This window comes from Theobroma cacao, chromosome 9 (assembly GCF_053813885.1).
Source record: "Theobroma cacao isolate CCN51 chromosome 9, ASM5381388v1, whole genome shotgun sequence".
NCBI lineage: Eukaryota > Viridiplantae > Streptophyta > Magnoliopsida > Malvales > Malvaceae > Theobroma > Theobroma cacao.
The window spans coordinates 17,178,228-17,191,017 of NC_142647.1; positions in this window are offsets into that span (position 1 = coordinate 17,178,228).

Sequence of the window (12,790 nt, forward strand, 5' to 3'; positions counted from 1 at the left end):
AGTTCTTACCCCTTGATTAGGATCACCAATAATTTTGCTCTCATCAACTTCTTTTCTTACCATTGGATAGCTAGGCTCACCTTTTTCAATCATTGGTTCAATGTTTTGCTCCTTCTTTTGTGATGCCTCTTCATTTACTTTGCATCCTTCAACGTTGAGATCAAGCTCTTCAACTTGGTCTTGAAGGATACCTACATCATCATCACAATGTTCTTTTCTAAAAAAAGGGTTAGAATCTTCAAAAAAGACATGAATAGATTCTTCAACAACTAATGTTCTCTTATTGAATATTCTATATGCTTTGGAGGTTAAGGAATATCCTAGAAAATTCCTTCATCACTTTTAGCATTAAACTTACCTAGATTATCCTTTCCATTGTTTAAAACATAGCATTTGCAACCAAATAGATGGAAGTAATTAATATTAAGTTTCTTTCCTTTGTAAAGTTCAAAGGGAGTCTTTTTTAAGATTGGTCTAACCATTGCTCTATTTATGATATAACAAGAAGTATTAATGGTTTTAGCCCAAAAATGTCTAGGTAAGTTGTTTCCACATAGCAAAGTTCTAGCTATTTCTTCTAAAGTCCTATTTTTTCTTTCCAGTGCTTCATTTTGTAGTGGTGTCCTCGAAGCTGAAAAGTTATGACAATATCCATTTTCAACACAAAGTTGTTCAAAACCTAGATTTTCAAATTCTTTTCCATGGTCACTTCTAACATTTTTTATTTTATACCTTTTCTCATTTTCAACTCTTTTGTAGAAAGAAGTGAAGATTTTTAAGGTTTCATCCTTATGCACAAGAAAGAAAACCTAAGAGAATCTAGTATAGTCATCCATAATTACTAAGCCATAACTCTTTCCACCTAAGCTAGTGGTCCTAGTTGGTCTAAAAAGATCTATGTGAAATAAATTGCAAGGCTTTAATGGTGGTTACATCCTTTTTAGATTTAAATGAGCTTCTCTTACGTTTGCCTTTGGCACAAGCATCACAAAGTTGATCATTTTCAAAATTTAGCTTAAGGAGACCTATTACAAGATCTAGAGATAATAGTTTTGAAATTGTGTTCATGCTAGCATGTCCTAGGTTTCTATTCCATAGCCAACTATCTTCATTCCTTTTAGCCATGAAACATACATTGTTAGAAGATAAATTATCTAAGAAAACAACATATCCGTTGCCTTGTCTATTGCCAACAAAAAGGGTTTCATTTATTTCAATATCAACATGACATATTAATGATTCAAAGATGACTCTAAAGCTTTTATCACAAAGTTGACTCATGCTTAACAAATTATGTTTAAGGCCATCTATAAATAGAACATTTTCAAATTGAGAGGAGGAATTTTTACCAATTGTACCAATACCTTTTATGTGACCTTTTGAGTTGTCTCTAAAGGTTACATTTCCTCCTTTCTTTGGTTTTAATTACTTGAAGAACTCCTTGGTTTCGATCATGTGTCTAGAGCACCCACTATCAAGTTACCATTTTCCTTTTTCTTGTGCTCTTGACTTCAAGCAAGTGAGCTCCTCCTACAAAGACAAAATCAAACATTTGATTTTGGTATCCAAATTTTCTTTGGTCCATATGAGTTAGTGTCTTTGGTTCCTTTTGGAACCCATTCCAATTTTACCACCTTACCATGTGGGGGTTTTGTTCTTTTTGGAACCCATACACTTTTCATTTTCTTACCTCTAAAGGTGGTAGTTCTCACGGGATAAGTGTAGGTTGAGTGTCCTACTCTATAGCAATAAATGCATTTGGTGAAAGACCCAAGTTTTACATTTTCTTTAACAAAGAAATTCTTAAAATGAGTTTCCTTTTGAGTCATGGACAAAGAAGGCTCTTTATGTTTCTAGCTTATCATTCAATTTTTGTTGGCTTATGTTGAACTTTGAAAATGTAGCATGCAAATTTTTATTCTTCTTTTTCAGCTCATTTCTTTCAATTTCTAAGTCTTTGACTATGGTTTCCAGTTCCACTTTTCCCTTGATTAAAAACTCATTTTCTACTTTAAGTTTGAATATAATGTTCTTGTATTTCAATGTCTTTTCTTAAAATTCAAATACCAAGTCATCATATACATCTTGTAGTTTTTCAAATGAGTATGAGTCTTGATCTAAGGTACATGAATTAGAATCATGAGAAGTAGAGCATACCTTGGAATCCTCAAGTGCCTGAAGCAAGGGTTGGCAACTTTAACTTCTTTATCTTGAGTGTCAAGCCCTAAATTATCTACCATGTTACGCATGAGATTGATAGAGTGATTATATATTTGAACAGCCCCGGAAGAATATTTAAAAGTCGATATTGTGCTTAGAAGTACAAGTTGATTTATACCTCGAACTAATTAAAATAGGGATTTTAAGGTGAAATTAAGAGTTTCACAGTCCAGTGATGACTCAAAATGGTAATTCGGAGTTCGAGGATCAATTTGGAGTCAAACCAAAATTTTCACTATCTAGAGGTAAAATGGTCATTTGCCACTTGGGGACAAAATGGAAATTTTTAGAAAATATTTTTGGCTCCATTTGACTTATTGGAGTATGATTTGAGGTTTAGAAGTAAAAAATTTTAATTTCGGTATAAATTGGAGTATAGGGGCAAAATGGTAATTTTACCACCCCAAGGGCAAATCGGTAAATTTTGCACCCCCAGAGCATTTTTCCAGCACAAGGTCTTCACCCATCATCATTTTTGACCCTTGAATAATGTGTGGTGGTGAGAGAAAGCTTAATAGTTAAGAAATTACAAATGGACCAATAATGTGGTGACATGTGTCAAGTTTATATCCATTATTTATTTAACTTTAAAATAAACATAAAATCAGCCTATTTTCTTTCATGTGGTCGGCCAAACAAAGAAAAAAGAATAACAAAGGGAAAAAAGAAAAACAAAAACCCTAGGTGAAGAATTTCAAGAGAAAAGTGTGGGAAATTCAAGGAAACAAGTGACAAAAGGTAAAATTTCTTAATTTTGACTTGTGATCTACCTTTTCCATGGATTTCTCCTCATTTTATATGGTTAAATCACATGTTTTCATGATGAATTCATGGCTGGTTGGAATGGGTATGGAGAGAGAATGATGTTAGATTGATTTGATTCTAAGTTATGTTAGTGTTTTTAATTAGTTAAGCATGTTTAGAAACAAAACAACAAGAAAAGAATCCATTTTCCCCATGAATCTTCATGGCCGAATCTTCCTTGATGTGTGTGGGTGATGGATTGTTATTATTTCAAGAGAAATGGCTTAGAAAATGATGAATAATGGTGAGAAGATTTAGTAGGAAAAATCACGGTGTTAGTGCACAGTAATGGCCGAATTTTTCCATGAAGAAATGGGAAGGTTTTGATGCTGAAATTGGTGTTATTTGATAATGTTTAGTGAATTGAAATATTAGAAATGAAATGGAGCAATTTGGAGCCAAATCGGACACAATTGTCATTTAATCGGATAATAGGCTGAATTAGGTTAGCACCGCATTTAAGCGGTAGTCGGATAAGTTGCATATCATATCATGCATATACACTAAGCCTGAATTGATTTTATAATGGTCAAGAATTAATGTGGTGAATTATGTATTGTGCATTGTGGATAGGTGGTGAGTAAATGACACTAGTAAAAGTACAGAGATTGTGCTTGGAGACTGGGATTAGGAGTACATCGACTCCTAGAATTGTGAGTAAACTTATTATTGTCTTAATTATCTAAAGTAGTTTTATACAATTGTGTGATTTTATGAAAAATGGGTTTAAATGGTAAATTGCTATGTTTTAGAAGAAATTGTGATTTTATAAAATGATTTTATAAATTTTCTGGAAAATTAAATACTGGTTTTGAAAATAGAGCAATTGGAGACTGCCTGCTTGTGTTGTAAAATTATGGTTTTAAATTGAATGGCTTATGATAATAAATGAGTATGAATGGTTAAACTGATTTTGGTGTTAGAATTATTTGTAATGTGTATTCAGCCTTGAGAGGTTAGGTTGCGATAAATTGCCATGTTATGCAGAAAAAGGTTTTATAAATCAGGTGGTAGATAAAATAATCCATAGTCACTGCAGTGGTAGGGGTTTCCGTGGACTACCTATGAGAGGGGCATGGTAACCCAATTATATATTTACCTCCGGGGGGAGATGTTGGATCAAGTATCTCCTGAGGTAAAGATTTGAGTACACTTCACGTGGACCACCGCGTGAGAGTGAGACTCAGCCAACACCAAGGTATGGCTAAAATTTCAGATGTAAAGACATTTAATAGCCTTGGCAGATTCGGTTGGGATAACCCTCGATCAAGGTATCCCTGATAACTGAGTATGAGAATGATTTTTTTGGCACGAGCCAAGCTTTTCATGAAATCATAAGCCTATTTGTTTATTTGGTTAAAATGAGTTGAAAGGTAATGAAATTACAGTATGATGACTTATTTTAATTTGTCTCCATTTACTCGCCTATAGATAGTTTAGATGGTGTCTGTTTACTCACTGGGATTTTATAATCTCACAACCCTCATTTCCTCACATTTCAGGCTCGGGGAATTCCATAGTTAGCTGACTTTGACAAGGACCTTCATTGGGACTTGAATCGGCAAAAGCTGTAGGTTTTCAACTTTCGATGCATTTTGGTTAGATGTGGGCTCACATGTCGTTGTAAAAGAAATTTTATACTTCAGTTATCTGATTTAAAGTATGTATGAACATATTTAGCTTTTACACCATGTTTTTGGCGAGTTTCGGTATTTTCGAAGAAAATGATGAAAATGCCCCTGTGAGCCAGAAAATAATATTTTATTATTTTGATTTGGAAACGACTTATGATTTCTTGAAATGCAAGATTTAATAATTGTCACTCACCGGGGAGATGCAGAAGCTGATGCTAAGCCTTGCGAGGTTCCGATCGGCATTCGGGGTAATAAGTGCCTATCAGGATGTCACGGCGGTTGTCACGGGCCCGATGGGAGTTCCAGGTCATGACATTGAGAGTCATCATTATCATTCCAAGTGGCGACCATGGCTTTCTTCTTGAAGTTCTTTGGGACACTCTTCTTATTTGGGCATTCATATTTAGTGTATCTCATTTTTTTACACTTATAGCATATCAAGTGGTATTTGCTATGTTCAGCTTTTGGCATATCTCTTCTAGGAAATCTCCTATTTCTATAGTTTTTTCTCATAAATTTACTAAATCTTTTGGCTAGCATGGCTATGTCTTCATTTTCCTCACTCTCATTTCTTATGTTTATCTCATCTTCTTCAATTTTAGATTTTAGAGCTATTCCTTTCTTTTTATTTTCCCCTTTCTTTTCATCATTTAGAGCATTTTCAAGTTTTATTTTCATCTCATAGGTAAGTCGAGATCCTATAAGTTCCTCTAGCTTGAAATCATTTAGGTTTCTTGCTACTTTTATGGCTATCACTTTTGGTCTCCATGACTTGGGAAGACTATAAAGCATCTTTTTTGACTAATTAAGCATTTGGGAAATCCTTTCCTAAGGCTTTCAATCCTCCAACTATATTTGTGAATCTCTCATATATTTGATTTATGGTCTTATTTTCTTTCATCCTAAATAACTCATAATCATTTGTGAGAAGTCCTATCTTGGATTCCTTAACTTGATTTGTTCCCTCATAGGTCATTTCTAAGGTATCCCAAATCTGTTTAGTGTTTTCACACATGGACACCCTATTGAATTCACTAGCACTTATAGAACAAAAAACTGTATTAAATGCCTTGCAATTTGTTTATATTAAGTTCTTTTCTTTGTCATCCCACTCTTTCCCGATTTTTGCAATTGTCTTTCCATTTTCTATTTTGGTAAGGACATAGGGACCATCTAAAATAACATTCCAAACATCAAGATCAACCAATTGACTACACATATCCATTCTTTTCTTCCAATAAGGATAATTCATACTTGAGAAGAATGGAGGTATTCAAGTTGAGTGTCTTTCACCAAGAACAACTGAAGTTGATTCCATCTTGATATGTTGAGCTTTGTTTTTTGGATCACTCAAGGCTATTAGACCTGCGAAATTGAGCCCTATGCTCTAATACCAATTGGTAGATTAATAAGCTCAATATGGATAAATCCAAGAAAGGGTGAATTAGATTGTTTCAAAATTTTGAAGAACCTATTTCAATTTTTAAAAAGGTAAAATCTCTTTTTTAATTCAAATACTCAATTTGAAGATAAACAAAATAGTTGACCTTTGAATCAATAAGAGAAATTTAAATTCCAAGCAAAAGTAAGAGTTGAAATATTGACACTAGTATTTTATAGAGGTTCGGCCTCCTTGCCTAGGTCCTTTCCCTTAGATTCACTAAAGAGTTTGAAATCCACTATTTGATCAAAATTCAATACAATGCCTTTACTAGATCGAGCATAATCTTTCAATACAAGGTATTTTTATGGTTAAAGCACAACCTCTCTACCTTTTTTATTAGTTAAGGTATAATTACTTAAGAAAATATTATGAGAGGAATATAAGTGCATCTGTTGTCGATTTTACACATGCAGGTCTATGTATTGAACAAGTAATATTGACAGTAAGTCCAGATTGTCGTTTTTATAAAAAATATTTTCTAAAGTTTCACTAAGTACTAAGATTATAAAACAATTAATCTTCTTTAAGTATTTCAAAAATTGAAGAAAAATTAATTAAAAATAATTAAAAATCAACACTAAATAAACTAAGAAACTAAATAAGTTGAGAAAAGGAGTATATTAAAGACCTAGGATTATGGGTTCAACATTTAATCTGATACTAGCATTTCATTGGATACTAGCTTTTCTTGTTACTTATCTTTTCTTGGTGGTTAGACTAAATTAGAATCCAAAGCTATTGGCAAGTCTCCGTTAAGTTGCTTGTACAAATACCTAACTTAATTAGTTCACTCTATATCTATAGGAATCAATTAAATTAAGTTCATTAAGCAAGTGTCCTAATGTGGCTATGTATGGCAGTTAGCATATGTTTACCCGAATTGCTAATCATATCACTTAAGTGACGTGAACATACATTATTCAAACCTTAGTCCAATCTAAAATCTCTCTGTCAAGTCTCAATTAGATTCACAAAGCAATTAATTATTGGCCAGACAATCGACAGCATTAAGAACATATTTGAATAAGCAAAACTACACCCATTGATGACAAATAAAAGAGAAACTAGTATTCAAATTACATGTTGAAATCTACCACAATCCTAGAATAATAGTTTAGCTCATAATATCTAATAAAAACAATATCCAAAGAAATTTAGCCATGAATTCAAGTAAAAAAAAATAAGAAAAACACAAAAGGAAAGAAAGAAACTAATTATTAAAGCTTTGCAATCTCAATTCTCTCTCAAATTCTCTTGTTTTCTTGCTTTGTTCTTGGCTCCAAATCTCCAAAATAGTTGCTTGCTGCCTCCCCCTTAAAACCTTTGAAAAAGGTCTTTTAAAAAGGCTCTAAGTAACCTAATTTCCAATATCCTATCAAAGTTTTATTTTTCAAAAATTTCTTGGCAGTGTGACCATATTTTTTTGGCTCTATGGCACTGAACTTATGGAGCAGTGGCCATGATTACTTAGCACCATGGCGCTTTAGCCTCGAGAAAATGTATGGTGTGGCATTTTAGCTCAACTTCGAGGCCATGTTTTTCGACGTTGCAACCTTGACTTCCTCGACACTGCAGCCTTGTTTTTCAGCTCTATGGCCTTCCTCCACTTACTGCCTTGTGCAGAACTGCAGCAATCAAGCATCTTCCAACGCAATTTTCACCTTGATATGATTCGATCTAGGTAAAGTGGTAAACATAATTCCAACGCGATTTTCACCTTGATATGATCCGATTTGGGCAAAATGGTAAACATAAAAGCGTTATTCATGTCTCTTAACTTTCCAATGGATCAAGAATCACATTAAATGGTGTAGTACCCCGTACTTTGAGATGGTGGCTAATAAAGCTTATCGAATGCCCATTTGAGGTTGATTACTGAGTTGAAAGGATAATTCAGAAGTGAGCCTGTGAAACTTTGACTTCCATAACTAAAAGTAGACACTATAACACTACTAGAGGTAATTTCATCATTTCTCTTGGTGAGCTCCAACGAGTGGGATTTCTGATGTTGTTAAGGCCTAAGTAGGCCTAAGGCATAAATAAATGATGAAAATAAGGATAAAATATCGAAGGAAATAGAAATAGTGATGACTTCTGCAGTAGGGGCAAACTGGTCATTTTGTACCTCAAGTCAAAATTTTTAAGTTTTTGTGAACTCAAGTACTTCTAGACCATTATGGACTTTGTCTTAGTGTCTAAAGAGTAAAATGTTGAACCAAAGGAAAGAAGAAGACAAAGTCACCTTATGGAGGGCATTTTGGTAAATTACATGAGAATTGGATAAACTTTAGATATAAATATCTAAAGCTCCAGCAACTTCCAGTAGCTTCTAGCAACTTCTTCTTCTTCCCCAACTCTTCTCTCCATTTCACATTTTTCTTCATCTTCCATGGGAAGGAACCTTGAAACTTTCATATCTTTTTCAAGTTAATTCCAATTCTCATGCTTGTGAGCACTTTTCCATAGGGTTTTTCATGCTCCTTCACTTCTACACCTCAAGGACCCTCAAAAGTCTTTCCTCAATACTTTCTCTCACTAGTTGAAAGTTTAGAGAGAGAAAAGAGGGATTTTTCATGATAGCTTGAGTATTCTTGAGAAGGAATTCAACTACAAATCCACCAATGTGAGTAATGAATTAGGATTGATTTTAGGTTGTTGATAATGGCTAGTAATTGGAGTTGTGAGTTATTTTATTGTTAAGGTTTGTTTATTTATTTCTAGTGATACTAGAGTAGAGAGAATAGATAGCTAATCAAAAACCAATTGGAAACTAGTTAGGAATAACTAGTAGAACTTTATTTATGAAAGAGCTTTTAGAATTATATTAATGCCAATTTGGGTTGGTGGTGATATTGTGTGTGTATAGGTTCCAACAAGGCCTCGCATGTCCATTTGGAGCATTAGTTGAGGCTAGAGTCAAGCAAAAGAATCAACAAGATCGGTGAGTGAACTTGCATCAAAGTGTTTTTGGGAAATACATATATGTTGGGATGAAGCATTTAAATGATTTTACTTAGTTTTCATTAAATTATGCATGGGAACAAGCCCTTGATGAAATCTTTTGATGTTGTGAAAATGTGAAATATGTAAAAAGATAAATCCATGTTCTCCTATATTATGTTGGTATGTATATATATATGAATATGTGTTGTGCATTGATCAACAATGTTGTGTGATAATGACCTAGCTATGTACGATGTGAGAGTGCACATGAGCTAATGATGACCCGGTTATATGCGAGTAGGGAGTGCGCTGTGAGACCATGACTTTTATAGACTCGTAGATAAAAGTACACGCGATATCCCTAATCAGGGGTAATTTCATCATTTCCTTAGTAAGCCTCTAAAAGTAAGTTTTAAACAATATTATGGCCTAAATAGGCCTAAGGAATAAATGGATGACTAAATAAGGATAAAATGACAAAGGAAATCAAAATGGTGATGATTTTCACGGTAGGGGCACAATGGTCATTTTTCACCTTTGGTCAAAATTTTTAAGTTTTCATGAACTCGAGCATTCTAGACCATTATGGACCTTGTCCCAGTGTCAAAAGAGTAAAAGATTTCATAAAAGATTAGAGAAGAATAAGCTAATTTGTGGAGGGGCATTTTCGTAATTTAAATGGAGTGGATAAGCTTGGGCTATAAATATCTCTTTCTTCTAGCAGCTTCTACATTCTCCAACAGCTTTTCTTCTTCATCTTCTTTTTCTCTTTCACGTTGCTTCCCAACCTCCATGAAAGCTTGATATAAAGTTCCATAACCTCCCTCAAAATAGCTCCACTTATCATGCTTTTGGTGCACCATTTCATAAACCCTTGTGCTCTTCCATTCTCTCACTTTAAAACCCTTGAAAAATATTGTTTCCATACTCTCTCTCACTAGTTAGGTGTTTTAGAGAGAGAAAAAAGAAGCTTTACAATAGTTTGGAGAATTGTTGGAAAGAATTTCAAAGTTACAAAGCTATTAAGGTGAGTAGTAAATTAAAGTTGAAATTTTAGTGTTTAAATGACTAGAGATTTGACTTGTGAATACTTTGTAGTTGAGATTGTTAATTCACTTTGGAGCGATAGGATAGTGAAATGGATAGCCATTTAATGGCAAATGGAAGCTAGCTAAGAAAAAGCTTTTAGAATTCATAAGTATGTGGCTTGACTTAATGGTGATGTTAATGTGATAATAGGTTCCAACGAAGCCCCATCGTCCCATTTGGACAATTAGAGAAGTTAGAGTCAACTAAAGGATTCAACAAATACCAGTGAGTGAACTTGCATTTCAAAATAGTTTTGGGAATGTAAATGATTTATTCAATCTTTCTTAAAAACAAGTGCCTTGGGAACAAGCCTTTGATAAATTGTCTCTATGTGTGACATGTGGCTATTATGGATTGTTGTATTACTACATTATGTTGATATATGTATATATGAATAATGTTGTGTAATGATACTGACCCAACTATGTGCGAGTCGGTGTGTGCATAAGTCGATGTTGACTCGGCTATGTGCGAATGGGAGTGCACATAAGCCAATGCTGACCCGGCTATCTGCGAGTGGGAGCGCGCATAAGCCAATGCATATAAGCTGATAATGAGGGGAGGGTGTGTATGATGATTGATATATATATATATATACATATATGATATATGGTTGTAATGAAATGCATATGAATTTGGCCTGTTGAACTTTGGAAACCTTTATGTGTTTTATGTTGATTATGTTATTTCAATAGGATGGCTTTTTCTTGAAAGGAAGGAAAATTTTTTTCTCACTGCTCTGTTTCTCGCTGCAACAAGATTCATTCACGCTGCAGCGAGAAACTCTCGGGTTGGAGGGGTAATGTGAGACCCTATCAAACTCGATTAAAATACGGTATTGTACCGAGTGGTACAACTAAGTTAAATCGAGCCTTGAACTAGTTCAAATAGAAATTCTAAGAGGAAATTGAAAATTTTGAAACCCACAGAATGGCTGAGAATAGTGATTCGGAGTTCAAGGTCCAGTTTGGAGTCCATCAGGAAAATTAACCGATTAGGGACAAAACGGTCATTTTACCATTGGATGATTAAATGGAGATTTCTAGCCAAGATTTGATCACATTTGACCAAGAATAATTATATGAAATATAATATTGATTACTGGAGTATAAAATGCTGTTTAGCAGTGAAAAATTGTGATTCTCGGTATTTTTGGAGTACAAGGGCAAAATGGTAATTTTGCCACTAGAGGACTAAACAGGAATTTAAAAAAAATGATTTTCGCCCCATTTGGTTAATATTGATCAATATTAGTGTTATTTGAGGTTGAAAAGTATAAATAATGTGATTCCGGTACATTTCGGAGTATTGGGGCAAAATCATAATTTTTTCGCCCCAGGGGCAAATTGGTAAATTTTTTTCCCTAGCACTTGTCAAGACCAAGGGATTTTAAATGTGGTAGGATTGGATAAATACCAGAATAATTGTGGTGGAAAATTAAGAAGAAAAAGTCAAAAAGTTAAAAATTGGGCCAATAAGCATGTGATACGTGGCATGCTTGATTATTTTATTATTTTCTATAGAAATCAGCCCATTAAATCCCCAATTCTCTCACCATATTCGGCCTAGACAACCAGCAACAAGAAAAAAGGAAGAACAAAGGGAAAAACAAGAAAACCTAGGTGGAAATTCAAAGAAAAAGTGAAGAAATCAAAGAAACAAGCTAGGTAAGTTAAAATTTCTTTAATTCTCCTTGATACCTAGCTTACCCATGCTTTTGTTCTTGATTTCCATGGTTGAATATTGAGTTATCATGATGAATTCAATTCTGAAAAATGGGTATGGAAGAGGAATTGTTGTTGGAATAATTTGATTTTAGACTATGTTAGTGTTTAGGGATAGTTAAGTATGGTTATGAACAAAAACACAAAAGAAATATTCAATTTCTCTAGGGTTCCTTGTTGGTCAAACCATGAGGGCTGAATATCAATGGGGGATTGTTTTTATTTCAAGGAAAATGGCTTGGAAAATGATGAATTAAGGTCAAAAGATTATGTAGAAAAACAATTTCGATGCTAGTGCACCAAAAGACACAATTTTTCTATAAGGAACTGTGAGGGTTCTAATGCTGAATTTGACTTTATTTAAATGGTATGTGGTAAATTAAGGTATTAGAGGAAAAATGAATTAATTTAGAGGTGATTTGGACACAATCGCCAATTAATCGGGTGATCGGTCGAATTTAATCGATACCCCGATTAAGCGGTAATCGAACGTATTTTTGCATTTACATATCAAGCATTAGTAATTTAAATTAGTTTATATCAATTTAAGGACAATATAGTAAATTCCTCGACTCTTTTATTTGTCAAGGTAGTGAGACATTCGGAAAAGGCAAAGGAATTGCGCTTGAGGACTATTAGTCCGAGTGCACCCGAAATCCGGATTTTTGACACTTGTGAGTGGACTGCCTATCAAAATTGTTTTGGGAATATGACTGTTTTGAACAAAGTGTTTGAATGATTTTATGCAATTTTTCATGAAAATGAATGCCTTGGGAACAAGCTTTTGAAAAAAGGTTGATGTTATGAAATGTGGTTATTATGGATTTCTATGTTGCTGCATTATGTTGATATACATATATGCTTGAATATAATGTTGTGTAATTATGTTGACTCGGCTATGTTCAAGTAGAGAGTGCGCATAAGCCGAGGAT